This window comes from Leucopleurus acutus (genome assembly GCF_964270905.1).
Source record: "Leucopleurus acutus genome assembly, chromosome: 17".
Classification (NCBI taxonomy): Eukaryota; Metazoa; Chordata; class Mammalia; order Artiodactyla; family Delphinidae; genus Leucopleurus; species Leucopleurus acutus.
The window spans coordinates 10,244,322-10,271,734 of NC_139159.1; the positions used below are offsets into that span (position 1 = coordinate 10,244,322).

Genomic DNA, 27,413 nt, shown 5'->3' on the forward strand with positions numbered 1-27,413 from the left:
CAGGTGACTCTAGCTGCAGCTCTGGCTCTCCAGCTGCAGGTCCAGAGGTGGCTCCTCCCCAACTACGCCCGCAGCGTTAGGTCCTGCGTTGCTACAGGCTGGACAACTTGTTGCTCTTGGTACCTCTCTCGCTGAAGTTGCCGGGCCAGTGCCAAGTCATTGAGACCCAGTGTGCTTGGTGGCTACTGCTGCAGCTGCAGGGACAAGGCGATCAGGTAATCCTGGTCCACCTGATGCTGTTTTCTAGGGAGCCATCCCACCTTCTGCTCCGCGGCCCTTCTGCAGGGGATGACTTAGGGGTCATCAGAAGCAGCTGTCTTCATCCACATCGTTCGTGCTCTCCCACCCCACTTGCTCCTCCCAAAGAAAGCCCTGGTTGGTGACAAGTAGGTGCACGTGACTCCTGTGTTTAATCATGGTATTAAAATGGTTGTTTTGGGAAAAGATGCTAAGTCTGCTTTCGCTGGCAGCTGCCGCTAGCTCACACAGACCGTGGAGGTCCGCTGGCCGCTGTCATGTCCACGGACTGCTCTGACACCGGGCTTTCTGTCACGAGGTTGTTGTCGCTGGACTGCCTGCAGGTGGTGACCATCTCTGCCGGCTGGGTGTAACTCAGTTTCCCAACTGCGCTCACGGCCTCAGGACTCTGTGGATTAACGAGCCAGCCATGCGACAGAGGTACACTGAATAGGTCAGATATGGCACTCAGATGGAATACTCAAGGTCAGAGACACCTGTGAAATTGCACATGGACACCCAGACTCTGCCCAGCTTGGGTGGAACGTGGCACCCCCCACATTCTTCTGAAAATGAAGCTTAAGTCCCTCTGGCTTCTGGGGCGGGATGGACAGGAGGCAGTCTCCAAGCTGGGCCACCAGCCATCGAATGTGATCACTTCCTCCCAAAGGAGCAGTGCGCGCGCGCGCGTACACACACACACACACACACACACACACACACACACACGCACGCACACACACACATGTGTATATGCATAGATATGGCCTGTATCTGTGGCATCTTTACATAAAATTGTTACCTGGGTCTTGTATTGGCTCTTACTGTGTGCTCAAAGTGGGCCTTTAATGTTTTCAATATTCCTTTTAGCAACTGTCTAAAAAATGTGTAAATGCTGTAATTTTTTTTTTGGATGTGCTGGGCGGCTGGCAGGACCTTTGTTCCCTGGCCAGGGATTGAATCTAGGCAGTGACAGTGGAGTCCTAACCACTGGACAACCAGGGAATTCCCCTAAATGCTATTATTTCATATAACTCATTTTTATTTCTAGCTTCATCTTCTTTTATATTACCTTTAAGGTATGATGCAATGAAAATATTTAACATTTGATAGAGAGAAAGAGAGTAGAGAACATCTTTACGTACGAGAACCTGAAATATGTGTGTGTAAACGTGTGTGTGTATACAAATACACACATACATCCACACACACTAACATTTAGTAGGCCCAGATGTTCATCACAGTGCTATTTATAGTAACAAAAGTATAGAAACAAACCAGATATTCAATAATAGGGTGGTTAAATAGATTATGATGTATGCTTTAAATAAACATAGGCAACTCTTTATAAGGATGCTGCATAAATATTCCATGGAATATAAATATCCAGGAAAAATGACTATATTATTTAGCAAAATAAAAATAGATTATAAGATATGACCCATGTGATCTTATTTTTGTAAATGTAAATTTGCACATACACACACTTTATACCAGAATATTAGTAGTAGGGATCACTTTGTGATGAAATTTTATTCTCCTATGGTAATTTAAATCTTTCTTATTTATTTGTATTTCTAAATTCATACAATCCCCAATTTTGTTTTGTTTTGTTTTGTTTTTTGCAGTACGCGGGCTTCTCACTGTTGTGGCCTCTCCCGTTGCGGAGCACAGGCTCCGGACGTGCAGGCTCAGCAGCCATGGCTCACGGGCCCAGTCACTCTGCAGCATGTGGGATCTTCCCGGACCGGGGCTTGAACCCATGTCCCCTGCATCGGCAGGCGGACTCTCAACCACTGCACCACCAGGGAAGCCCTGTTTTGCTTTTAATATTATTTATAACTAGGTGCTTCTTGGTCCCTAAGGAAGGTTCCTATGTCTGTACCTAAGGCATCGGTTGCCAGATAAATCCACTGCGAGCTTTATTTAATTAGGGAGGAGCGGGCCAGGTTTTTCTTCATCAAGTTTAGTTGAAAACCTGAGACTGGAGTCCTCCACTGACCCAGAATGTTAGTGTTTTTGCTGTAGACATTACAGCATTTGTACTTCTGTTATCTGCAGGAAAAGACCCAGAAGGTCTGGATTTTGAGATATTTTCAGTTCTTGTCCAACCATTGGTTCCTAACTAACAACTCAAGTCTAACCAACCAGTTCTCCCTTGTGTCTTTCAACTTTGCAGGATGAGAAATCATCAAAGGCCAAAATGAGCTAACACTTCTTGAATGCCTACTATATCAAGGTTTGAGTTATCTCATTTCATCCTCACAACATCTCAGGGCAATAAGTACCATTCCTATCATCTTTTTACAGATGAGGAAACTGAGGCACAGAGGGATGTAGTAATTCACTCAAGACTACCCAGCTAGTCCATAGCAGAACTGATTGTCTGATTCTAGATCCCAAGCTCTTAAACCTTCTACCATAGCTTCAGCCCATATACTTACACACACAGATACACACACACACACACACACACACACACACACACACACAAACCCACAAAAAAACCCTAGCTATAAAAAAGAGATAACAAATGCCACTATAATGATATATGTTAGATGATTTTGTGAAACAAAAAGCGCAAGAAAATATGATTTAGATACTAATTCAATTAATTATATTGAAAAGAGGTTTCAAAATATTTTAGATCACTTCCCTTATTTGAATGCAAATGATCAAAGAATTTTTACCTAATTATCTTAAATAGTTTTTTTCTGTCATAGCATGGTATGGTACACTCAATGAGGTGACCAATGAATTAAAATTGCTATAAGCTGAAAAATAATCACCATGAGTTTGACAAATTTCTTAGCTCATCAACTTACACATTTACAGCATGAGGTCAGTATTGGGTGCAGAATTCAGTCCATCATTTTACTAACAAACATTAAAGACCACGATGATCAGAATTTTTGTGCTGTGTAAATTTACTATGTACTTTTCTGCATAAACTAATCGTGGGTGCTGCAGAAATACATAGGAACCCAGATTCTGCTGACCTTTATCGTGGTCGGCTGCTCTAACCTACCATGGTTCTGATCACTGGAACCCAATGGGACAGGGAGATTTTGTCACACTTGAACTCACTTCCTTACCCTGAGCCTTTTGACTGTTTCAAGGGCTTATGCTCAGTTGGCCAGGCCTTCCAGCCAGTGATCCCACATTGTGAAATAATAATTAAAATACAGCAGGCACTCTCATTTTAATATGCTTACCTTTATCCTTTAGGGAGGACCTCAGCTGACCGACACCCAAGAGAAATATGCTTGGGTTTCTCTTCTGCCTTTTATCTGTCTCTGACTCTTGTACCCAATTTGACATTACACCTGAAAATAAAAGCCAAATCGCATTCACAGGGATTGTAAACTTCCTGATTTTCCTAACGAGGAAAGGAAAATATAATACACAAGGCCTAATTAATCTCAGGCCTATATTTGGGACTTTAGTTTTGCAATAATAACACCGCTGCTATCAATTTGCTTTACATATATGATAAAATACAACTCTTTTGAGCAAATGATGGAAGATATTTTTTAAGTGAACCTTTTTCTGGTATTGTCTGCCTCCCACTTAACAGACAACCGCTTGGAGAGCAGTTTCCATTCACAGTTTCCTTCACTGCATTTCTCAATCCACAATGCTTCTGCTTCTGCATTCACCTTCATTAGGATTGTTCTCAAAAGCTCATGTTTGTCGGGCACATTCATGACATTCATCGATAAATTCAGTGATTTCTTTTAATGCTTATTTTAATTGGGATGTGACAACTCTATAGGATATAGCTCTGTTGGTAATTCTTGCCTTCTTGAAACACTCATTTTTCATGGCATCTGGACAACTGGGTTTTTATTTATTTTCTGGCTGCTTCTTCTAAGCCTTCTTTTTTTGATTCATTTTCTCCACCATCCCCTGTAGGAATGGTTTCTATAGAATTCTGTCTTTGAATCTGCATTTCATCCCTCTTTTCCCTTCCCTTCCATTCCCGTCGTTTTTTCCCTCTAAATTTCTCCCTCTTTTTCTGTCTCTCTCCCCTCTCTCTCTCCCCCTTCTCTCTCTCTTTCCACCCCTCTCTCTTTCCATCCTTCCTGGTTAATTTCATTGTCTTTTATCATTTCATTGGTCTGTGTGCATGAATAACACCCATACCTATATTTATAGCTTAGGTCTTACTTACAACATCAAATCCAAATATTTAACTACTAACTGGGCATCTCTACCTAGATTTTCCATATTCAACTACAACTCAACATACTTCAAACTGAGCTCACTTTTTTTTCTTCCAAAACCTTCTTCTTTTAGCACGTCACTCATTGTAAATTGTTCTGCTATTTATGGACTTACATAAGACAGAAAAGAGGGAATCACTTTTTACTCTTTGCTCTCTCTCCAAAATCATTCAACTGTTAATTCTGACAAATTATTCAATACTCCACTCTTGTACATTTGTTACCTTTACTAGAGTCACCCATATCTTTCACCTACAATTTTCCACTGGCATCTAACTTTCTATTTTCTACTGCAGCCAGAGTGATGTTTCTAAACTTCCAAACAGTGCATGTCTTTCTGCTTAAAATTCTGCACTAGTTTCACATTGTTCTTGGGATCGAAATCCTTAGCTCTCTGTACTCTGTGCCTATTACATCTTCCTCTTAGCTCCCAGAGCAACTTTTCGATTCCCATCCTCATTTTCCCACATACCTTTGCCTTTGTTCATACTATGTTCTACTCATCTTTATGTTTACATTTAGACATGAATGGGATCAATAAATCTTCCCTAATACCCAAGCCTGAATGAGGGAACTAAATTTGATTCCATATTTCTCCATAATAACATTCATCACACTAAATCCTAGTCGCCCCTCCAGTAGGTCACAGCCCTTTAAAACAAAGATTGTACACCGTACTTGAATGTCTAGCACGTAGTAAGCATTGAGTCAGTATTTAATGACTGGCTGAATGGCTGTCCAGTGATAACTGGGGTGGGGCAATAGTTTGTTTCACACATGGATGGCAGGTAAGACTGCTCACTCAGAAAAATGTCATTTTCTGCAAAGCTCTTTTCATTGAATATGTGAATTTAAATGCTGGAACAACCTGCCAAATGACAGAAACTTGGCAATGATGTAAGCTGGCTCGATTGAGACATATTATTTAGTATGAGCACCAACATTTAGAAAATTGAAATCTCCTTGAGAAATCTTTTAATTAGGTAGTCTTTTTTGTTTACATATGATATTGCACATCCTGCCACTAATAGAAATTAACTTGGATTCCATTTGGAAAGCACACTGGTAATTATTCTCACTTCTCATATAAATGTAGCAAAGGATAGCAATGAAAAAGTTTCACTTTAAAATTGAAGTTGGTGAAACTCCAAAAATCCTGAACATTCATTACAGGCCCATAAATTATGTCATTTTTAAAGATTACAACCAGGGCTGAGGACCTTATCAGCTATTTTTTACTTCCAAGGCACCAACAAAAACTCTTTCAGTCATAGTAAGCTGTCACCTAAGCTACAATTTTATCTTATTCTAATCTAGGGCCTCTTAAGCATTCATGGATGAACTTGAAGCATTTTGTGAAGCCCATAAAATAGTTTCTGAAATTGTATGTGTGTTTGACCTTTTATCTAGGATAGGGGCTAAACATTTTGTTGGGCTTTTCAAAGTGATTCACAACTCCAAAGGAATGAACAACCATTGGTAATCATTCTATAGGTAAAAGAAAAAAATTATAATCCACTTAAATATTCCCATATATGAAAAGATAATCTTTGGGAGAGAGAAAAGTTAGATATTTGTTAAATGAGTACATTAATTAAAATTAGATAGTTGTATGTTCATTTCTTTCCTAGCATATCAGATTATAATTTAGAAATAATAGAAATAAGGGAAAATGCCTTTGGAATTTCAATTTTTATGTGCAAGTGAAGGCCATGGAAGTGACTCTGTCATAGAGAGTCTTATTTTGTGTACAAGAAAAAAATACGTCTAGAATATTTCAAGAGTCCTTCTGCTAGCCCCTCAATGGTAGTTATCTAGTACCTTCCTCAGACAGTGCGCCTCATTCTTCTCCTTCTCTGCTGATAAATGAACCCCTCATAACCTCTTCATCAGTCTCTCCATTCCTCTCTGTCTTTGCAGATTGAATATTCCACTTGTTCTTATGGTCTAAGGCTCATTGATTGAGCTAGAGTCTATTTAGAGTCTAAGATCAAATGAGCATGGAAGTGATTAGGGATGAAAAACAAATTATCCTGAAATATCAAAATTTCTGCCTTGAAAACATGAACTAGCATCTGCTCTCAGAACTTGTGCCTCAAATCTCAGAAAATTCCCTAAACTGAAGAGAAAATGACATCGATCAGCTAAAATGTCCAGAATTCCAGAGTACTCTCGAAAGGGAAATATTAGTTTTAAATGATAATTTTAGTAATATGTTATTAGAATATTCCTTTTTTTAGTTCCAAATAAATCTCTAGAAATGACTTTGCAGTAAAATCTGATTCTGGATGTGACTGTGTCTGGGGGACTTTTTCGTTAGTAAGGATTTCGCACATTATTTTGGTTAGCATTTCAAACAGCTTGGCTACATCTCAGCAAATATCAGGAAGTAATGAGTTTTCACAAAAGGTGAAAGTAAGTATATACACCCTTCAGTTGGAGACAGTTTCATTTTTGCTAATCCTATTCTGGATGACTATCGCAAAGCTGCAGGGCCAAGCCACGAAGGAGGCATGGAAACTTCCTCTGGACTACCTCGTGCTTTTCACTAACTTTTATGGAGACGACTTTGATCATGTCCCTGAACTCCAGTGAGATATTTTCACTGTCCTCCTGAGTGCTGTGGTACAACCCTGATTCTGAGTCTAAAAAAGAAAAAAACAAAAAACTGCTGAGAATACGAAAGGTTTTGAGAAGAACTTGGAGGACAGGGAACAAAAAACAAAATAAACAGACTAGTGGATAACAGAAACCCAGGTTTTGGAGATGTTTAAACAACGGTATTGAGTGATATAGCTGCTATTCAAATTCCTAAAGCTTCATGGAAAAAGATTTCTTTTCAGTAGCACGGCCTCTTCTAAAGGAAGGTTTTAAAGAAACATAAAACTTTATTTACAACGTTCCAATAAACCACTTCAGCCTGCAAACCAGATTGAAACTAATTGTTTTAAATGTAAGAATTGTTCATTCCAGAAAGTGAAGAGTAACACCCTGAAATGAATGATTCCACTTCAAAGAGCCGGCTAACTACCTGTGAGATGATGGAGGTGAGGACTAGGGTTGGTGATGTATCAGATTTCACAGGCACTTTTGTGCACTCAGATAATAACACCCCTAGGTGTATCACTTTAAAATATGCAGGACAGGGCTTCCCTGGTGGCACAGCGGTTGGGAGTCCGCCTGCCGATGCAGGAGACACGGGTTCGTGCCCCGGTCTGGAAAGATCCCACATGCCGCGGAGCGGCTGGGCCCATGAGCCATGGCCGCTGAGCCAGCGCGTCCGGAGCCTCTGCTCCGCAATGGGAGAGGCCGCAACAGTGAGAGGCCCGTGTACCGCAAAAAAAAAAAAAAAAAAAAAAAATGCAGGGCAATGAGTAACGTACACATACTCAAGCATTCACTCACACACACACACACACACACACACACACACACACACACACACACACACTCAGATATGCTAGGTAGTTCGACTGATCCAGAGTCTGTTGACCTCCATACAGTTCCAGGTCCTTCAAGTATTGATTCAGTTCAGTCTTTCTTTACTGAAATGAAATATATACTCTGTATTACACTGAGGTTTAGGCTATAGATGCACTTCTGTAAATTGAAATAATAAATTAAATACATTTTCTTTAGTTACAATTGGATAGAAAGGTGGCTACTTTCCAGTGGAAGAAGATATTAAATCTCTGTGTAGCTTCACCCTTCTTTAAGCTGAAAAAAGCTACGGGACGTTTGAAAAATGCTGACTAAATTCTTCAATTCTTAGGACCATTTATTTAGAGTTTGCTAATGCTTACATATAAATTATGGCCTATCATTACAGTTCTTGATATTTTAAACCAGTCGGCTCATCCAAAGAATGGAGAGAAAATGAGAAAGCAGAAAAGTCCATTTTACTAACCAATTTGCACCAACATCTAGTTTGAGCCTAATGCGAAGAGAAGAAATATCTGGATGCATCTTAGAGGGCTTTAGAGCAAGTGAGAAAAATGTTTCAACCCTACCTTTCTCTTCCAGTTCTTGAGGGATTAATGTTTTGTTTAGCCATTAATAAGGGATTAAAAATGCTTTCACACTCTAATTTTTAAATCTTAGACTTAAAAAATATTTGATTTAAACCTTTGATTTAAAATCACTACCAACATTTGTCCTTTGCCTTTTATTGAATTCATGGAATTAAAGACTCAGAGAGGAAAAGAGGAATGTAACTGAGGCCAATGGCTCCCCAAAGTAGGCCTTACATCAGGGACAATTCACTATGTTTTTATTGGCTTATGAGAAATTGAGAGAAATAAGAATGATGTTCTGGGTTTTTCTTAAAGTTACATTTATTAATATTAACAGACTATCCTCTATTATGAGACTATGTCTACTCTATTTTATTGTGAAAACATTATTACATTTATAAAATGGTAATGGTAGATAGAATTATGTACTTATTTTTATTTATAATGCTAAAACAATGAAAAATATATTTTTTTAATATACAGCTAAATGTGTGCTTTATCTATCATTATTCATTTAATTCTTTCCTCTGGAGTCACAAAAAACAAATATAATCTTGCTTCATAAGAAACTGACAAAATCAAAAGAAAGGTAATGCCCCCAAAAGGCTTCTCTAGCTTGAACTTTTCCAGTTTCCTTAAACCTTTCTCCAATTACATTGTACACTAAAGACCTTCCAAAACGCACTACTGAGAAATAGACACATTACTCCAAATGTGGCCTTACCAGTCCAGCTGTACCATTACCTTTCATTGATCCGTATTTATTAATGCAGACCACAGTTACCCTAATAGTTTAGTGATGTCTATGCCTGCTCTCCTAAGCTGTGACTAAAGTTGCATGACCTTCCTTTTAAGAACACCTGCTTAGCGCTATTTCTTTGAGCACATGGACAACATTCAGTCCTATTCTGTAAAAGTGACTTAATCCCCAGACACTAGTGATAGCGAGAAGGAAACCCTTGTCCTCTAGGAGAAGGGCTGTAAACACACAATCTCAATCAGTGTTGTCAGTGCCGTGATGGAGGTACATCCAAGGTGCTTCATGAGCAAAGTCGAGGGGGTGGAAGGGCACGGAGACTCAAGGCACATAATGAGATACAACCTTCACTTCCTTTGTTCTCAATGACCACAAGAAGTTTGTCCTGCTACTAAACCATCTTAGAAGAAAAAGGAGACATGATATGAAAAACTGAGCCAAGTCTATAATTGACCACCTAACTGGATTTTGTTAAAAGATGTGTAACTCTTGGCCATTTTGAACCATGACAGAAATACTCTTAGTTCATTAACCCTTCTCACATTGACAATATTGTACTACCTGCGTATCTTTCTCACTCTGTCCAGAAAGTTTATCAGTTTGTAAAATGGAATTTAAAATAATCACAAACTACATATGTCTCTCACATGTGTATTTATTTGGCATTTATGGAGCTATCTATAGACACGCTTACTAATTTGCAGAGTTGCCCACACTTGCTTTGGTGGCTTTTATTACAATCTCCTAGAAATGTAGGTCCACGTGTATGGGATTCTGCAACAAAAAATTCATGGTGAGCTGCAGAACACAGACAGCTTGGGACTTTTGTCTACAAAGCTGCCTTTGACCTGTATGAAATTCACTGCAGTTAGCCTTACTCTGCTCATTAACCACAGCTCAATTCAATTTCTTTCTTGGATCAAAACCATTTTGAGCTACTGCTGGCTTTTGCCTGCTCTCATAATATGAGTTTTTCTTACCTTGTTCTCCTGAAACTTAAGAGTATCAAACCCAAAATTTTCTTGGGTGGAATGTATTCTTGGCAGTGACTGCCACTTGAATTCGTGTTAAGCTTTTCTCCTAAGGACCTCAAAGTCTCTATAAATCTCATATGACCTCAGAACATCATTATCAGAAGATGGGAATTGGACAACATTATTCCTATGGTCATGGTCACCCCAGACTCTGAGAGCTTAAGCAACTGTCACAGGGTACCCAGACCAGGGCAAAAAAATACAGTATTAAAGAAAAACCTATATTAATTGTATCAATCCTCCTATGAGGAATAATCTTTTTCTGTCATTTGTAGGACCTTAGGATTCCCTTATCTGCCTTCACGCATTCATTCATTGATTTACTTACTTATTTGCTATGCAATATCTGAAAATATGCCAGAGTAGTATCAATTCTTCAAAGGTTTTGATCTCTATTAAAATAAAAACAATAATAATGAAAGGCAGGAAAGCTGAACCACTCTAGCCATTAAACACATCTTGATTTTCTTCAGAAATAATCTTCATTTACTTTTCATCTGCTTTAGACGGAGGTCAATTGAAAAGTACCCGGCCTCTGAAGCATCAACACAGTGCTTCCCTGGTGGCACAGTGGTTGAGAGTCCGCCTGCCGATGCAGGGGACGCGGGTTCGTGCCCCGGTCCGAGAAGATCTCACATGCCGCGGAGCGGCTGGGCCCGTGAGCCATGGCCGCTGAGCCTGCGCATCGGGAGCCTGTGCTCCGCAACGGGAGAGGCCGCAACAGTGAGAGGCCCGCGTACCGCTAAAAAAACAGAATCAACACAAAATTGTGGAAAGCGTTCTGGCCTTTCTTGGAGAATAAGTTTTAAAGTAATAGAATCCAAACCTCCTCTACAACCCCATCTCCCCTCCCTATCAAAAAAATTGTCAGCTGCATTCAATTGCCAATATCTGCTATCATAGATTATGTCTACTACTTTTATTTTCCCACCTAAGCATTTTCTAACAAACACTTTTGCTTTCTTCTGGGATATGTTGAAAAATACATCGAAAGTGATGTACATCCTGCCTATGATTCCATTTACAGGAAAACAATGAAAGCAGTTGGTGATGTGATGGTGTTAATATATTCATGCAATACATTGGTAGACATATGAGGATCCAGGTTTTTTCTGTGCCTGTGGAGTTTAAAAGGAATCTTCTAGACATGCACTTTATGTACATAAAATATAGTGTTCAAATAGGGACAACGTATGAGAACATCCATACCAGTCAGCTCTGTGCTGCCAGCAAGGATGAGGTTTCCGTGTGTGGGATTTTAGAGTTCATTATACTGTCCCATGGAGCATTCCCAAAAAAGCAGCAGGTAGAAAATCAGGAGCATTCAAACGAAATGATACTCAAGGGGGTGAAGACTGTTTTTTCCCCTCAAATTGTCTCTGTTGACAGAGTTGACTTCACTTTGCCATTGAACTGTGACAAGGTGATTATTTTTAAAAACCAAACTACGGTGCATAATACATTTTAGCCTGAAGCTGAAAGTTAAGTGAGAATATTCATTCATTTTTTTTGCTCTTCCATGAAAAAAAGAATGTGACCTGAGTAGCAAACAAAGTGTTAAACTCTATCAATTCCATGGAGTTAATGAATGATGTTTAAATGGAATCATTTTTAACACAGAGGAAATCTTTTGATCTTGAGGCTGAGATTTTGTTGAAGAAGAAGAAATTAGTTTTTTATTCACAGTAACCTATCAATTTATCAGGAAAAAAAAAATCATGAATTTAAATATACTAAAATACATTGTATCCACAAACAGGTTCCACGTACTCTCACACAAAATGGACAAAGTTAAGTGCATCCTGTCAGTAAATATATGATCATATGGTCAGAAACTTGTGCCGAGAATTTTAGACTAACTTAAACTAATTTTAAGGCCTAGCTCTGTAAAATCCTCCCTGAGATGAAAAGAATGTAGGGTTCCTTTGTGTTGATTCTGCAAGTGGCCAGAATTATAGTCAGTGAATGACTTGGCCAAAGACAGGCAATAAGTCAGTGGATAAGCTCACCCCCGTGTGCTTTATGCTGTTGTGTGCTGCTCATCAGGCCAGGCTTCCAAGCCTAGATAGAGTTTTAAATACTTTTTTCAAGAAGAGCTGATTCAGAAGGTTGATCCGGTCAAATTTTAGTGAATAAGCTTCACAGAGACCTACTGACCTTATTTGTTTGGAATTTGTGCTTAGCCTAGTATCTTACTTTTTTTTTTTTTTTAAGCCTATTTTTAAAAAATAACTTTTCCATACAAGTCTACAGGCAGGAGCCCACAAGTCTTAGCTAATATAATTTCTGGTTATTTGTTCTCTTCCCTTTCACCCACCTGGGTCAAATCGAGCAAAATCCACTTCCTTTTAAATATTGTCCAAGGAAAACAAAGTTGGTTGGGCGCTAAGGGGCTCTTTACATCACTCCAGATAAAAAAAATCACGTTATTAGATATTGCAAAACTCTTCCTTTAAGCATCAATGCGTCTTTTCTCCTGGACACTCCAAATATCAGTCCTCCTTGTCTCATCCTCAGTCACAGGACACTGATTCTGCTTCTGTGGTTAATCTTTCACGTCTGACTCTGGTCATAGAAATGTGCTCCCTGAAATCGTTTTTCTTTCATAAGGAGTCAAAGTTACAACGAAGTTCTTACTTTCATATGAGTAGGATAAAGTGCACTGTTAAGTAATTCTCTCCCTGTCTTTTTTCTCAACATTACTTATTTTACAATATAATGTTTTATATAGACTGTCAGAAAAAAACAAACAACAAAATATACTTTTATTCCATATCAAAATTCACAAATTTAATCCTAATTTAAATGACTCCTTCATGGAGTCCTTTTTAAAATTTTACTTAAGGATTTGTTTATCTTTTTATAATAACACCAAAAGGAAATTGGCTGGTTACATGTAACTTAATATACACCAGAGGGAAGGAAAAAGTCAATATTTGGAAATGTTATCTATGCTGAACAAATTTGCTTTATGATTTTATTTATTTAATTCTCATTAAATTCAAGTTTATTTAAATAATTTAAGAATTAGATTAAAGTTTCCCTTTTTTTTCAAGCTATCTTTAAGGCTGAAATAAGATTGGAGAAAAATCTTACATGATTTAAGGGGTCCAACTTACACTTGGACTGTGTAGGTTCAATTTGCTGAAACCCATACAGAATGCAATTTGGCAACGTCCATCAAAATTAAAAGCTCACCATCTTTTGACCTAGTAATTCTGCTATTAGGAATTTATCCTATGGATAAACTTGATCACATTCAAATAACACACAGGCATCCTCATGACAGAATATTTTCTACTAGGAAAGTAGAAGGAACCTAAGTGCTCATCAACTGAGGACTGATTAGATAAATTATATCCAGAAAATGGAGTATAATTCAGCTATAAACAAGAATAAGGAAGTTGTTTGTATATTGGTATGGAGAGAACTTGAAATATTTTATTTAGGGAAAAATAAGGCACAAAACTGTGTTTATAACATGCCACCTCTTGTATTATAAAGGAGGGAAATATATATTCACATGTTCTTATAAATACTTATATAAGCCTAACATATCTTTGGAAGGATACAAAATAAAAGAATGACAGAGGTACCCATGGAGAGGGGAACTGGATGACTAGGGGAGAGACAGGAAGGAAGCTTTTCACTTTTGAACCATGTGACTATGTTATTGTGGTACTGTGATTTATAATAAGGAATATGTATTTGCTTTTAGTCCCCATTCCTGGCCCAGAGCTCCTAAAACCCTTGAAATTTCCTAAGGAGAGCAGAAAAGGTGTCTTTTGTTATGCTGGTGACTTTTGGAAAGCCCCAGGAAACCTAAGGATGGGGGATGATTGCCAATGAAGCCAACATTGTGATGAGAGGGTTAGAACTTTCAGTCCCACCTCCAGAGAGTGGAGGGGCTGGACATTGAGTTCAAGCACTGGTGGCAAATGATTTAATCAATCGTGCCTATGTAATGAAGCCACTGTAAAAACCCCAAAAGACAGGAAGTTAAGAGCTTTAAGAGGGCTGGTGAAGATTTGGGGAGAGTGGCTTGTTCAGAGAGCTTGGAAGCTCTGTGTCCACTCCCCATACCTTGCCTTACTTATCTCTTCCATCTGGCTGTTCCTGAGTTATATCCTTTTATAAATAACTGGTCATCTAGTAAGTAAAATGTTTCTCTGAATTCTGTGAGCTGCTATAGCAAATTAATTAACCCCAAGAAGGGGGTCATGGGGATTTCCTATTTATAGTTAACAACATGGACTTGCGATTGGCATCTAAAGTGGGGGACTTTCCTGTGGGATTGAGCCCTTAACTTGTGGGATCTGATACTACCTCCAGGTAGATAGTGTCAGAATGGAGTTGAACTGTAGGACTTCCAGCTGATGTTGGAGAATTGCTTGGTGGTGTTGGAAAACCACACATGGGAATTAATATCAGAACTGGAGTTACCTACTGAAAAAAATTCTAAAACATCATTCAGAGTCTCCAGAGAAGAGAAGATTAGCTCTGATCTTAACAGGCACCCTGTGAACTTGCTGTTGGGACTTTATTCTCCCTTGATTCAGTCAGTGTTCTATAATGTGGCCTTATTTGGAGACAGGGTCTTTACAAAGGTAATCAAGTTAAAATGAGGTCATTGGGATTCTAATCCAATAGGATTGGTGTCCTTTTAAGAGGGGGCATTTTGACACAGACACATGCAAAGGAAGAACATCATGGGAGGATGAAGCCAGAGATGGACTGATGCTTCCACAAGCCAATGCTAGATGATTTCATTCACTTGTATAGCTTGAAATACTATCCATTTGCCAAGAAGTCTTCCATTTATATATCCAGCCTATATCTATTCTCAATCCAAGTGCCAAAATGAGATCTCCAGCTACATGTCTTACAAGATCACTTATATCAAAAACCATCCCTGATCATCTACCACTGCCCCATCTCTTCCTCTTCTAGTCTTCTTCATCTCAGTTAATAGCAACTCCTTCCATGCTCTTACTTAGACCAGAATGCTGGCAGATCACCCTTGATGCTCTGACATCCAGTCACTCACTAAGTCCTCTGTCTATTCAGGCTCCAGCATGGATCCCACACTTATTCAATCCTTGGCATCCTACTTACTGCTGCCACTATTGCTATCTAAAAATTTCTGTTTCCGTGAAATATCAAAAACTCATATGTGCTATACTAAAAATATTGGAAGAGGACTAGGTTTTATTCAAGATCTTAGGAATGAAGGTTACTTTTAAATGGTTGTCTCTCTCCTTTTCTAAGCTCCCAACATTGGCCTTAAACGAGGGCTATTTTAAAGGGACTCCCCCTCTTTCTTTTTTTCCTGTTGTTTATTATCCTAGTTATCACTTTCTTCTTTATCCTGTATAAGAGCACAAGGGTTTGTTACTATATCATGGTGAGATTACTAAAGGTACTGCCACCTTTTAATTTGTTAAAGTATGAAGCGACGAAAGCAAAATACAAGGAGTATAATTTCCAATTTATACTCCATTATACAAGGAGTATAATGTCCAACATAGGAGACAGGATTGGACATCCATTACGCTCTAAAAAAGCATTTAGATACACAGATTAAGAAATGCATAAGAGAATAATAGTTTTTCTGAGTTTTAAATTCACCAACATACCATAGAGCTCAGAATCTGTGAATTCTAAAGTAAATAGGCCATGGCATTCCTCAAGAGACGAAGTTCTCACAATAGTTTCTAGCCGCATCCTTAAATAGAACGCAAAGGTGTCTTCACCTGGCCTGTGAATCGCCCAGATAAGTTTCACATTACGAAGTACCCACAAAGAGATGCCACATGAAAAGGCAGACAAGTAAACTAGATAAAATTAACATGTGAAGATTACTCGACGGACTCAGCATCAGTAAAGCGTAGCACATTTATTATCTGGAAGAGAGCTTATGGATTTCACTAAGACATCCACATTTCCTCCTTATGACATCCTTGTGTAAAACCGTCATACAATTTCAAAATGGCCACTGGGGTGCAATTTGGGGTAAAAAACAAAGCAAAGCTCCCTGCTTTCTATGGGGAACAAACTAATTAGATTGGTACCATTAGCACAGACCTTTAACCAAATGTGCTAATTTAACTCCAAATTACACAGGAAAATGGGGAGTCATGTTGACCATCTTGTAGGACACAGTATACATGAATATTCTGAAACTTCATGAATCTGACTTGAAATAGAAAGCACTTGAAAGAGAATAAAATGCAAGTCAAGTTTTACCACTCAGTGTGCCTAAGAAAAAACATCATTGTATCTCTGCATCTCAGTACAATGAAGATGAGAATTGTTTTTCTACACTTTTAAAAAATAATCTTTCAATTACTGATGTCTTTGTAAGAAACAGACTGTATTATAATTACTATTATCTTTAAAATTAATTCAGCATATTTTAATAGATCCGAGTGACTAATCAATTCTTTTTCCCTTATTAGTAGCTCTCATATTTTAAACACTATATTTTTTAAATCCAGAAATCAAATGCCCTCCAAGCTTCGGTTAGCTTGGATTGAAACACCAGCTCCGCAAGCAGCTTCCATCTTACCCAGTTGCCCCTCTCAAACAAGTGTCCACAAGGAGTGACATTATTCACTAGCTATTCTTTCTTCTACTGCCTTGCCACCCTGTAGCTCATAGCAGTCTGATCTCTGCCCTCATAGTTGAAATAATTCTCATAATCAGGTCATTCATCCTAGTATTTATTGCGTGCCAACTACAATATTCAGGCACAGTTATGATCACAGCAGTGAACAAAACAACGTTTGTTCCCTCATGAGCTTATGGTGGGAGTGACAAGAAATGGAAAAATAACCAAGTAAATATAGAGAGTGTGAGATGATATAAAATCCAGCAAGGATAAGGGAATAGGCAAGGCCTGAACTTGCAGAAAAGAGGGGTGCGTTTTTAATGCGCTGTAGTCAGAGAAGACCTCACAGAGAGTCAGAGTCCCAGCTGTGAATCTAAGCAGAAGAGTGTTTCAAGGAAAAAGCCAGAGCAAGTCCCTGGGGTGGAAGACTGCTTGGCATCTTCAAATAAGAGCAAGGGGGTCATGGTGCCTGGTGCAGAGTAAATGAAGTACAAGGAGGTCAGTAGGGCAGCAAAGGCAAGATTGTATGGGACTAAATACTTTAGCTCAGAAGGATTTTAGATTTTATTACGTGAACTCAGAGACCATTAGAAGTTTTTGAGCAGAGGAGAAACATATTCTGACCAAAGTTTTAAAAATCCAATGCTAATGGGCAACAGGAATATAATTTTTAAATAACATTTATAAAAGCATCAGTAGTATAAAAACTTAATGGCAAATTTAACCCAAAAATGCACTCAAAACTACAAAACAGTGTCATGTGAAAGTTAAAGAAAGCTTAAATAAATGGAGAGATATACTTCGTTTGTGGTTTGGAAGACTCAACATTAATAAGTTGTCAGTTTACCCCAAACTGATGTATACATTCAATTCAATTAAAATGTCAGCAGGCTCTTCGAAGAAATGTAAATGCTGATTCTAAAAATTTATATGGCAATACAAAAATCCTAGGATAGCTAAAACAATTTTGAAAAAGTAAGAACCATTTGGAGAACTTTCAATATTTAATATAAAATGAAAATTACCAAAACAGTGTGGAATTGGCATAAAGATAGACATATGTATCAATGGAAAAAGAATAGAAAATCAGAAATAGACCCGCATATATAAGGTCCATTGAGTTTGGATAAAAGTTTTAAGGCAATACAATGTGTAAAGAATTAATCTTTTCAACAAGTTGTTCTGGAACAACTGGTATGAAAAATCCAATAAAATCAAACCCTACCTCACACCATACATGAAATTAAACTCAAAATAGATACGAGAATGAAACATAAAAGTACAAATGTAAAATTTCTAGAAGAAAACAGGAGAAACTCTTTGCAACCTTTGCAACTCTAAGCAGGGATTTCTTTAACAGGACACAAAATACACTAACCACGAAGGGAAAGAAATAATGAACTGAAAACCTCTGTTCTTCAAAAGACACTATTAAGAAAATGTAAAAACAAAACACAAACTGGAAGAAAATATTCATAATACATACACCCAACAAAAACCTTGTGTCCTGGATACATGTAGAACACAGCTCAGTAATAAAAAGATAATTTTTTAAAATGGGCAAAAAAATTAAACAGATACTTCACAAAAGAGACACAAATTTCGATAAGCCCAAGAATAAAGGGTCCAATATGATTAATAATCAGAGAAAAAGAAGTTAAAACTGAGGAGGTATACCTCTACTTACTGCTAGGATGGCTAAATGAGGATGTGGAACATTGAGAACACTCTGATGGAAATATTTGCTCTTCGGTTATACTCTTTAGAAAACAGTTTGACAATTTCTTATACAGTTAAATATACACTCACTATATGACTCAGCAAAAATCATCTGGTGAGTGTATTTACCCAAGAGATAAAAATACATATATAACCACAAAAAGACTGGAACATGAATGTTCACAATAGTAATAGCCACAAAGTGGAACCCCACTGTCCAAACTGTGACATATTCATACAATAAGATGCTAGTCATCAATATGAAGAAACAAACTATCGATACACAAATAACATGGATGAATCTTAAAAACATGCTGAGTGAAAGAAGCCAGGCATAAAAGCATATATACTGTATGATCTATTTACATGAGGTTCTAAAAAGGTAATATTAACTTATAGCGATAAAATACAGATTAATAGCGCCTGGGGAGGGCTGGAGGGGATTCCCAGGAAGGGACAACAAGAAGAGCATGAAAAAAGTTTTTGAGATGATTATATGTAGTATAACTTGATTAGGGTGGTGGTTATATAGGTGTAGACGTATATCAAAATTCACCAAACTATTCACTTAAAAATGAGTGCATTCAGTTTATTGTATGTGAATTAGAGCACAATAACAGCGCTTTAAAAAATCCAATGGGGCTTCCCTGGTGGCGCAGTGGTTGAGAGTCCGCCTGCCGATGCAGGGGACACGGGTTCGTGCCCTGGTCCGGGAAGATCCCACATGCCGCGGAGCGGCTAGGCCCGTGAGCCATGGCCGCTGAGCCTGTGCGTCCGGAGCCTGTGCTCCGCAGTGGGAGAGGCCACAGCAGTGAGAGGCCCGCGTACCGCAAAAAAAAAAAAAAAAAAAGAATCCAATGAAGAGTTTATTAAATATTTATTATATAAAGCATTTGATAATGACTAGATAAGATGATATCCTGGTTTCTTTTTTAAGACTGCAAAAAAGAGTGCACATAGAAAATGTAAATTCAATTTACAGCTTTCTGCCATAAGACATAAATTAGTGTGTTTATTTAGAAAAGAACACTGATATTTTACAGGCCTTATATTTAATGTAAAAACTTTTACTAAATGAAAAAAAGAACAATTATGAATAGTCCCTCCAGGGAATTGTTATATGTCAGTTTTTTACTTCTTCATGTTAAATGAAGTGAAGCCACTGAGACCCCAGGCAACTAACAGCATCACCAGAAAAGGGTAGAATTAGGAATTCTTTTTTTATCTGGACAGTAAAAAATATTGCTCTGTCACCATAACTTCTAGTTTGTAATGAGGCAAGACTTTATAACAGACTCATTTTAAAATGGGTAATGCAATTAAAAAGTATATCCCATATCATGATATCTGAATTTTTTAAAGTACACTCAGATTGAAGTTTCCGTACCACTGGATTGATATGTAGCTTATCTTTATGGCCTGATATGCTTCAAATGTCAAAGTGAAGTTAGAATATATTCTGTGTGTCTACTAGGCTCAGCGCCATTCTGGGGTCAGTGAACGACATGAATGAAGTTTGTTGTATGATTTCTTACGAAAGGTGAGGGTGGGCTCCTCATGATACCAGCTTGCATTCCACAAGTGCTTCAGAGCACTTTCAAATTCAATCTGATATGTATCAGTCTCAGGGTTTGGCTGGCAAATGAACTTTATTATTTACTGCTGATTAAATTAAATTCAGGTGGCTTAATGAAGAAGGTTCTGATAAGCCAACAGTTTATCTACAACAATAGAGTGTAATCTTTAAGTTTTATACATTATTTTTAAGATCCATAATGATGAAATATTTTCATCATATGAAGTAAATTATCAAAAGACCCCAGATACTAACTCTTCCTAATTTATTTCCACAGGACTTTTCCCCTTGCTCAGTAGGTCCGATAAATACCTGAGATCCTCAGCATCTTGTTCTCAGATCTCTTCACTTTCCCTGAGATACTTCACCCATACCCTGGGTTTTGACAACTCATGAAATGCCATTCTCTCTCAAAAAGCTTTCTCAAATCTCCCTCACTCTCCCACTATCAAATATTTGTCAATTAAAATTCATTTGTTTTCACTCATTTTCTACCTTTTCTAGCATCCCTACATCAAATATCACATATATTTCCAAATTGATGACTCTGCCGACTCTTGACTCACTCCATCTCATACAACCATCAAAATATCACTTCAAATATATTAATTTGATCATGTTGCCTCTGTGTTAACCTGTAACACTTCCTCAACCTTTTTAAGATTGAGCCCACATTCCTCAACAGAGTATCGAACGCCTTACGTCAAACTATCTTTTGAGATTGACCTCCAACACTCCCTTCCCCTCCTTCCCTCTGTGGCTGTAGACCCTCCCGCTGCTGTCTGTCTATCTATCTATCTATAGATACATTCTTATAAAGTTTATACTTTTAAAACATATTTTCTCTGATTATGCAAATAAAGGTTGGGAGTTATTTTTATTTATCACTTTAATGTTTTTGAATTGGTGTTTGGACACTGGCTCTCTCATCAGCTAGCTTTGTGTCAATGGCCAAGTCAATGCATCTCTCTGAGCGTCAGTTTCCATCTGCAGAAAATAAAGGTTGGATATCTATTTCTAAGCTTCCTTTCTACTTTATAATCCCCCTAGATTATAACTTTCATGAGACGAAGACCCCAGTCTGTCAGTGTGAGTGTCTAAAATAATGCCTAGACCTAAGAAAGTACTACAGAGTAAATTAAGTAATTTATATTTGTATATGTCGCTTTACTAGTGGATTGATTCACACACACATATATATGTATACATATACAATTATACATGTATCTTATCTCTGAATTATTTAAAAATACGACTTTGCCTAAGCATGGAATTTCGTCTTTTCTGTGTATTATACTTTTCTTCTCTTGTCTAGATTTTAATCAGTTTATGGCACCAACCTTTTTAACTACGTCGTTTTTGGCTCTTAAATTTCATATCCGTTTTTCAATTAACCACCAATGATCAAAATTCTTTACACAATTCTTTTTGTTGTTTTTTTTTTTTTGCTGTACACGGGCGTCTCACTGCTGTAGCCTCTCGCGCCGCGGAGCACAGGCTCCGGACGCGCAGGCTCAGCGGCCATGGCTCACGGGCCCAGCCGCTCCGCGGCATGTGGGATCTTCCCGGACCGGGGCACGAACCCGCGTCCCCTGCATCGGCAGGCGGACTCCCAACCACTGCGCCACCAGGGAAGCCCCTATACAATTCTTTATAGAATTGTTATAGTCATTTTGAGGAAGATGAATTATGAAAACATTATTCAAAAAATAAGCATTTCATAAGAAATTTTTCTATAGTAAAATTTACAGTAAGTCTACTTTCTACAAAGAGTTTATTGACAACACATCTACCTATCTTACACTTTTTAAATATGGCTGATTGTTAGCTTCAAAAGGACTGCCTACCTCTTGTACTCCAACCAGCTGCTATGAAGGAAATAAGTATTAATGGACCTACCACACCCTCAGCCTCTTGTCTCCAGTCACCGTGCTTAGCTGCAGGATTCCCATTAACATTAATGGGAGTTCCATGCACACATCACCTGGAGAACAGACCCCTCGATGTTTGCTCGTTATCTTCCCAGACAGGTAGGAATGGCATCAATCAGGTATCCAGCTTAGTTTCACAGTAGGTACTATTAAAGGCATCAGGGCAATAAAAACACAGCTTTCTAACACTTTCTTTATAAAACAGTAAAAACGTGATGAACAACCAAAGGAGAAGATTTTAAAAGCATACAAGAAGTACATGGCTTTCCTGCATATCTTTTTATAATTACAAATGACCTAAAACTGAAACGTACACGCTACTTCCTTGCTAAGGCAGCCATAATGGGATAATAAAGACAAGCTTCATTATATAAAGTGGATTTGATTTACTATAAAGTAGCCAAATAGGGAAGGGGCAGTGGAGTTTACATAGAAACTGTTTGACCTCTGGACTTCTTTTCCTTTTAACATTTTCCCACCATATCATTAATAAATCAAATACTTTTATGCGGTTAGAAAGAAGACAACATGAGTGATTAGTACAAGTATGTGAGCTCCAGCATGTTGGAGGGGACATGATGAAAGTAAAGACATGTTTTCAGTTCTGATTTTACTGTACACTTAGTAAATTAGGAACAGCAACATAGTGAAAAGGAAAGAATGAAAAGAAAGCCTGGGTGAGGCGTGGGTGAAGGAGACATGGTTTGGCCTTGAGACTGTGATTTTAACAGTGACGCAACCTTGGATAAACTTTTTGAAGTCACTTTTTCGCTTTGTAAAGTGAGTCTAAAAACACCTATATTGTAGACCAATTAAGAGGCTTATATGAGACATACAGCATGGCTAATGACAATTAGTTAAGTGTTTAAAAAAAGAATGACTATTACCCTATGTGTATGTATAACTGTTAACCGCAAATGGTCATCTGCTAATATAGAACAAGCATTAGAGTCAGATAGACATGAATTACAATCCCACGTCTGCTGCAAACTGACCTTATGATCCTGAGCAAGATTGCCTGTACTTTTCTTTGTACTTTTTTCTAAATATGTATTTGTAACGCTTATATGTACATGCATTTATATACACACATACACATACATACATATACAATGTCATACACATATATTACATATATACCCACACATATAAATATATTTAGCTATATGGACTTTTATCATCAACTTAGTTCCAATGGTTCACAATTTGAGCTTTATATTGGGGTTCAGCAATATGGCTCAGGTGCTGAATTTGTAGCCACAATTTAAATATATAATCTTGTAAAGACTTATATTAGGGAATCAGAGTCAGAGGCAAGTGGCTCTAAGCACCTTCTCCTGATGCCTGGCCCTTGCTGGCCCTTTCATGTGTCTACTAGTTCATGGATACCTGCCATGCACAGAATCTGGAAGTTCTATTTTCAGGGAAATCCCCACCTACTGGGGGCCTTCCTCCTTGCTTAACCCACATTTTTCATACGAATAATCAACTCCAGGGGAGGACTCACTCGGAGCGTGGAGTGCTTTATATTTGGAAATATCTGACTTAGCTGAATCTGACCTACCATCTGAATAAGATTTTACAATAGGATTGTAACCAGCCTTGAGCTGTCTGGAGACTAAGCAAATTCCACTGACATCACTGAGGAGAACTGGGTGAAAAATAGAGGAATAAAGACATAGAAAGAATATTCTCATTTTGTTGTACACCTATTTGTCCCTGAAAATGCAGGCTTATGCCCTTGTCTAGTCAATGTTCCAGAAGCTCCAAGCGGGAGGTATGATCCCACTCTAATAGATGAGGAAACCAACATTCAATAAAATTAAGTTACTTTCCGAGATTACACTACACTGAGTGGGAAAATCATTACTCAATGATTTTGACCTTCTAGAGTTCTTTATCCTTATTGAATAAATGCAGCTTTAAAATGGGGATGACAGTGGTATCAACCTCATAGTATTGTTGTTAGGATTAAATAAAATTGTACCGACAAAGGGCTCAGAATGATATCTGACACATAATACGTAATACAGATAATATATTCAATAATTATTATCATATTGCAAAAAACACAAAAAAGCTATTAGTCTAAATCTGTACACATTTTTACTCAACTATTGGTAGAACATCTACCAATTTTTCAGTGGAAACAACAAAAGGCCTAGTGGGGAGACAAACAATAAACAATTAATCAGGAAGTAAACACATAAGCGGTAAGTAGAGCCTATAGGGGAACAGGGTGCAGGGAGCTGATTAGATAGGATGGTCAAGGAAACGCCTCTGAAGTGGTGACACTTGAGCCAAGATCTAAAAAAAGGAGGAGGTAGAAGCCTCAGGGGAGGATTGGAGAGAGGATTCTCAGGGCAGGGGACGAGGGCGCAGGCTCTGAAGCAAAGAATCTGTTACGTTGCCCCTTTTTATGATGGGAAAATGGTTTATCAGCTCTTTTGGATGTATACATTTTTAACTTAAAAAATAAAACATCTCCTTCGAGAAAAAATAAAACAAAATCTGCACGTCTATGGTGTTGTTAACAAGTCGAATACTTTCTCTCTTATGTGCATTTTCTGTGGCTTGGGGCCAAGTTCACATCTTCCTGTACACTTCAGTGGACGTGTGGAGGGAGATGTGAGTCTGGAACAGCAAAGAAGCCTTTTCCCTCTAGTTGGCAACAAATATTGCTAATGAAGGGTGCGTTATGTGTTTTGCCACAGGCTTATGGAAAAGAAATATCATCTACTCTAAATATAAAAGCATGACATACATAATATCACATTCTGATATCTAAGTGATTGATTTGAATAGCAGTTGTTCTTCTTCCTTGGTCTTTTGGAGAAATCATACAAGCAACACAGGAAACTTTGAAGGAATGAAATAGAGCTTCTCTGTCAAACAATGGCACACAGCTAAAATCATCCCAGATAGGAATATTTGGTAATTTTCAGAGCATTTCACAAAGTGGGTTAATAGAGAGTTGAGGTTACTTTGATGACTCACATTTATGCTACTTCTTTATCTAGTTCCCTACTTCCAATACCTAACCTCTTCATTCTAGCACTATTATGTCTTTGAGTTTTCTTTGATAAATGTAGTGGCACTAAAGTCTCGAGGCCTGGATAAGAAGGAACATTATTTAGCATTTTCTCAGTGTGTTTCAGGAGTTGTCAGACCCCAAAGAATATTTCTCAGCAAGAAACCCTACTAGAATTATGTATTTCCTGTCTGCACAATCCTAGCTTTGAAACATGTTATTTCATTTAACTTTCTCAGTGACTTTTGAGGTAGGCATGACTATCCCTATTTTATAGATGGTGAAATTGAGACGCATAGAGGTCACACAGTTTGCCCAAGTTTACACATCTTGATAATTGCAAAACTGGGTCACATACTTGTGAAGTTAGATCCTGTGCTTTTTTTTCACTGTATGTTTGCATCCAACGATAACAGTTTCTCGTGCTGGTGTTATGCTTTGCCATTTTCCAGGTGCTTTTACAAACAAAATTCATGCTTCAGAACTCTGTAAAGTAAGCCTGACGGAGTTAGCTGATCGTACAGCTGAGCATACTTGTGACTGGGTATTAAGTGAATGGGTGCCTGATTTGTTGCTTCTTACCTGACAAAAATGTGTTCCTTCTGTGTCCAGGATGTTCTTCTGGAGAAAGCAGTTGGACTGGGCAGTTGGGTTTTCAGACATGGTTTATGTCCACCCCTTTCTGTTAAGCCCCTCTTTTTTTTTTTTTTAACATCTTTATTGGAGTATCATTGCTTTACAATGGCGTGTTAGTTTCTGCTGTATAACAAAGTGAATCAGCTATACGTATACATACATCCCCATATCTCCTCCCTCTTGTGTCTCCCTCCCACCCTCCCTAGCTCACCCCTCTAGGTGGTTACAAAGCACCTGATCTCCCTGTGCTATGCGGCTGCTTCCCACTAGCTATCTGTTTGACATTTGGTAGTGTATGTATGTCCGTGTGTTAAGCCCCTCTTATCCACTGACCCCAGCTGTGTAACTTCAGGGCACTATGACACCGACAGAATTTACCCCCAAATGCCATCTGGATCAGGACTCTTGTGAGCTGTTTCCCGAATGGAAGAAAGAAGCCTCGATGGCCTAAGTTTGAGACATTTTTCCACATACTATGCTTCAGTTTTGACACTCAGAATTTATTCAGCATATAAAGGTTCTGAAAGGTACCGCATGCAAAAAAAAAAAATAAAGGGGGTCAAATTCATCTAAATAGCACACCTCAACCTCAGCAAATTTCAGAGGAGATTTTTAACATATTAAAACGGATTAATGCCCTGTGGAATAATGCATTACTTTTTGGATAGAGAAGATTGAAGAACGATGGAAAGATAACAAGACCACGGCAAATACAATAAGGAATGAGCTACAGACAGGAAGGTTAGATGCAGCGTAGCTGTGAGCGCCCAATGCCTTCCTATCACCTTAGCACAGTTCTCCGTGCAGGGGAAAAAAAGATGAGGTAACTATTTCTGAAGATAACTTTTAGGATTTTTAGAAATGGTCTTATAATTTTATGGTATTTTATCCTTATTTTAGTATCGTAAGTGGCCACACTAGAAAACCATGGGCGAGAACAGCTAATGTAGAATGCCAGTACACTAGAGTGGATTGACTGTATCCATAAGAAAGCCTGCTACTTCTCTTCCTGTTCTCTCCTCTCATCCTCTCCCTTCTTCGTTCCTCCTTCCCCCTCTTTCTTTACGTTTTCATAATACAGTTGTCAGCCAAAGGCAAATTCCCCAAACTTAGCTTGTTGACTCAACCAGGTTTCCTTTCCCTAAAAATAAAATCGTAAACTACAAAATACAACTGAACTCCATATCTCAAGAAACTCAGTTCCAATAGTGAACCACAGAAGGCTTCAGTTATCATGGGGACTTATGAGGGAAGTGACCAGCGAACAAAGGGAGAACATACTTTTTAAAGCTGGTCAGTCTGGGATCTGTCCACAACGCACCTCGCTTAATAACTGCTACTGTCTCCGATGTTACAGAGGGAAAATTAATATTCTTCTTACACGAAGCTTAAAGCAAAATCTCATTGAAGAACATAAACCAACAATTTAATGAATTGATCCCAATATTAATTTTCAAACTTCTAATTTTAATGAGGTTACTAAAGGAACATAAAAATAATTGAATCAAAAAATAATGAACTATTGATTCTTTTGTTGTGAACTCATTCTGCTCCTTGAGACCACAGTGCATTATATGAGCAAATTACAGTACATGAGGAAGAATGTGAAGCAGAAATGACAGCTATGATTTTCTCATTAAAAC

At 38.1% G+C, this 27,413-nt stretch overlaps 1 pseudogene across 1 annotated transcript; it reads right to left on the reverse strand.

Annotated features, from left to right (window-relative positions):
* Positions 1 to 62: 62 nt before the first annotated feature.
* Positions 63 to 25,797, reverse strand: LOC309974398 (ubiquitin carboxyl-terminal hydrolase MINDY-1-like; annotated as a pseudogene). The gene is made up of 6 exons: positions 25,717 to 25,797; positions 22,072 to 22,190; positions 15,904 to 16,025; positions 6,999 to 7,108; positions 5,019 to 5,114; positions 63 to 866 (listed from the first exon to the last, which is right to left on the reverse strand). The product of its transcript is annotated as a ubiquitin carboxyl-terminal hydrolase MINDY-1-like (transcript).
* Between the last annotated feature and the right edge of the window lie 1,616 nt (positions 25,798 to 27,413).